Raw genomic sequence first — 4265 nt, forward strand, 5'->3', positions numbered from 1 at the left:
AAAGGATGCCTTCACCATAAGATCGGTGATTGGCTCATTTCGCTGTCAATCAAAAAGAGATTCAGCCTCAGAGAGATCATCTAATCATCATGCAGAAAAACTAGCTTCCGGGTCAGCCCATAAATGCCCACTGTCCATAGACTCCCGGAGACGCTGAGCGTCCGCTGGGCTGGACAAAACCAGCATTTATCCAATGACACGTCTTGTTTCAATGCATTGGGACAACCTACACTGAACTCTCTAGACGCCCAGCGTCCGCGTGGTCGACGCTCAGCGTCCACACAGTTTAAAGCACAGTGAAGCTGCGGGAATGAATAAGAAGAGAGTCGCGTCGTAACCAGTAATAAGAAGATGATTCGGAACTAAAGTTGAGCACATTGTAGCGCATATTTAGTCAATGACATATCCACACAATTGTACATACACACATATAATTTGATCACTTATTTTTTGACATTTTAGGGGAAGCTGAGCTTCCCTTGCAGTCTTAGAGCAATCGCCTCTGCATTGTATACATAGTTCAGTATTGTATAATAACTGTAAAAAATAAAGTTGACTATCAAGTACCAATTACAACTTTATTGTATTTGAAATTTCTTCCCTCTCACATTTTTTTGCTTTTTTTTTTTTTTTTAATAAATCCTACTTCACAGATTTCACTTATCACGGGTTCTTTTTGGAACGTAACCCCCGCGATAAACGAGGGATTACTGTAGTCCCAATAATTGTGATGCCAGACAGGTGCGCAGCAGGCAAACTGGGAACACCTCTGCCACCTGCTGGACACTAACAGAACGTGATCATGACAGTGTACATAACAAGAATATCACTCAGGTGACATCTGTAATCAAATGAGAAAAACAGAAAACGTGGCAAATCCTGTTTATTCTTATAGCAATAGCCTAGTTTGGGGATTTTGGAGGATGAATAACAGAAGGGTGGTCCCATTATGATTCTGGAAGGAACAATTCTTTTGATGCCTTATGGACTGAAAATAAATTTATTTACCCGGGAGTATCCTCGGCATTAGGTGGCATTCATCTGTGTATAATCTACCTTGAAGAACAGAAAAATTACATTTTCTATTTCTGAGACTGGGATGAAGATGTGAAGCTCAAGATGGAGTCATTCATTTAAGCACTGTAAAACATGAACAAGACAAACTTTCGATGGGGAAGCAATTTTTGAACCCTGTAACCTGTGAACCTACTGTGTGATCCACTGGTTTCTTGCACCAGTCCAGTGTTGATCTTTTTAATCCTTAGGCCATACATGTCAAACTCAACATCTGTGAGACACATTCTTCCAATTATACTTGTACCTGGACCATGAGATATTTTTATATACAATTATACTTGTACCTGGACCATGAGATATTTTTAATGGACCCCTTATACTACAACTCCTATAATGCACTCCGGTGACAATCCCCTCACCGATTCATGTAAAGAGTCGGGAGTGCTGGAGCCATTGACTTTGGATGGAAAGCGGAATACACTCGCCAGGCAGTTGCAGGGCACATATCCAGACAAACTAGCATGCACATCCACACTATGAGTGGGAACCGATCCCACGCTGTCCGCACACAACTCAGGCGAGTGTACCACTACATCGTCAGCTCCTGTCACTTTACTTTTCAATAAAAAAAGCAACAGCAATTTATCACTGGACAGTGTCATCAACAGTTGGGCTTATTGGCTTTGTCAAAAGTATATTCATAAACACACTTCAACTAAATCTTAAAACACCACTGTATGCGAGCAGAACACAAGAAAGATGAATCACGTTGTCCAAATCGGTTCAGCCTGCTAGCTTACGTTTACAAGTTCCATCCATCCAGCCATCTCTCCATCCATCTTCTAATCCACTTATCCTCACGAGAGTCACAGGGGTACTAGGGCCTATCCCAGCTGATTTCAGGCATGATATGGGGCAGGCACACATAGACAAACAGCCATTCGTGCTCACATTCACACCTAGGGACAATTTAGAGTTTTGCTCAATCAACCTACCATGCATGTAAATAATGTTTGAGGAAACCGGACTACCCGGAGAAAACCCACACAAAAACCAGCACTAGCAATTACAGCAAAGCAATACTTGACCCATCTGATTGGTCAAATTAATTTGACAGCCCTGTTGGAGGACCTCTATACTTTTACTGACATGAATCAGTGTGGGTAAGACACCACATGGCTTTAGTGTGGCATTGCAATGCAACAACAAAAAACGGCATTGTGAACCACAGATTGCGAAGTGTAAAATACCGTGACACCGTTTCAGTGGCTTCTCCAGGCCTGTAAAGAATTCTTAAATGGTCACAGGTCCTGGAAGAGCAGTTCTTAATCAGCAACTGCTTTGCACACAGTTTTGTACCAGTGATTTGAAAGCTAAACTTGATGCATAGGCACTGAAAACATTTTTGGGGTGTTATAAAACACTTCACACGTTTCTAGGAGTGGTTACAACCTTTTCAATGAATGAACACAATCATTAAGTCAGCTTTAATTTACTTTATATTTGAAAAAAAAATCCCATAAGAAACAATCAGATATAGAAATAGAAGAATATTCTGCACACTATTATCCTACTCCTATCTGGATACTAATATAAAAAAACGTTCTCAAATTTTAGCCTCTAAAATCAATTTTATGGAAACTCTTCGACTTCCAAATCTTGCGACGTTGAAGAGTGACTCTGTTCAGGCTCCAAGCTTTCAAAGTGCCGATTGCTTTTGCGTCTAAAAGGAGAGCAGGAGAGTCTCTGTCCCTGAGGTCTATTGGTGTGCTGTCTCATCAATAACTTCATATTGACAGGTGAATAAAAAGACACACAGAGGCAGCTCACCCCCACAGTGTGACGCCTTTCAAAGCCCAGATGAGTGACGTTTCAGGTTGAGGAAATAAGTCTTGTGTCTTCAGCTCTGTCCCTGAGCAGGTGGTCGGTCCAGTCTTATCTGCCTTGGCCTCTGTTAGGCACTCACGAGTACAGAGTAGCAGATTTCTGGGCAGATGTGGGTAGAAAGAAAAAAACCACAGTGGACATCTGCCGTGTGTTCATAAAGTCATTCTGGATGGCGAAGTGAAAAAAAAAATGTGTGGGTGTGTTTTTATGCAAATTATCAGAGACAGAATCACATTGGGTGTGAATCAAACTTACTGAGTATAAACTGGTGCAGTATTATTGTACATTAGGAAAGAACAATTCATCGTTGAGGCAACCTGGAGGTAAAATGGTTGTCGAGAAGAAGGTGATAGAAGATAAGAACAAGGAGATGAAATAATATTTTGGCAAATAGTTGCCAAGGGGGGGGTGGAGGGGGGCATTTATTTAGTCAAATGCAGATGGGGTAACGTGTCTCATTTGGCATGACCGATCTTTTTGGAGGGCCAATATTTTTAATTATTTAACACATTTTTGGAATACTATTAATTAATATGTGGCCTGGTGGTCAACTGGTTAGCACGTCGTCCTCACAGTGCCAAGGTGCAGGGTTCGATTTCAGCTGTGGTTTTCTTGTGTGGAGTTTGCATGTTCTCCCTGTGTCATTTTTTTTTTCTCGGGTACTCCGGTTTCCTCCAACATTCCAAAAACATCTTCAGTTCGTGGCATAAGAATGGTGGCTCTAACAGTACATTTTGGAATGTTTTAGGTTGGACAGTTCATGCCTCTCAATCGTTTGAGAGGCACTCTTTACTTTTGAAATTTTCGTAAATCCAAAAATACAAGGTTCTGCTTCTCCTGGATACAGACATTAGTACCAGTGGTGGTCTTTCCTTCTTACTTCCTTCTGAAGGCATTGAATGTTATGGTCGTCTTTTTGTATGCACTGGTGGGATCCCTCTTAAGCCTTTCATGTTTGTTGTCATTGTTCAGGAGGGCAGTCGGCTTCTCTTTCTTGTCTGCAGTGTTGAAATCAAAACTGAAATCAACAAAAGTAAATCAGGCAGCAAGCAAATACCATGACCTAAAGGAGGGAGTCGTTGGTCACCTGACTGCCAACAAGCTTTCGAGAAGAGTCATCCAAAGCCTGACGACCGTACCAGTGCTAGCTTTTACTGACCCCCAGGAATCTGATACTTCACAGCGATGCCAATACCACCGGGCTCGGTGCTGTCCTATATCAGGAGCAGGATGGCCAACTCCAAGTCATAAACTATGCAGGCAGAGGGCTGTCAAGAAGTGAGGCCTGCTATCCAAGCATACAAATTAGAATTTTTAGCACTCAAATGGTCAGGGTCTGAGAAGTTCAGCGATTACCTTTC

The sequence above is a fragment of the Hippocampus comes genome, unplaced genomic scaffold (assembly GCF_001891065.2).
Source record: "Hippocampus comes isolate QL1 unplaced genomic scaffold, H_comes_QL1_v1.1 scaffold187, whole genome shotgun sequence".
In the NCBI taxonomy this organism is placed as follows: domain Eukaryota; kingdom Metazoa; phylum Chordata; class Actinopteri; order Syngnathiformes; family Syngnathidae; genus Hippocampus; species Hippocampus comes.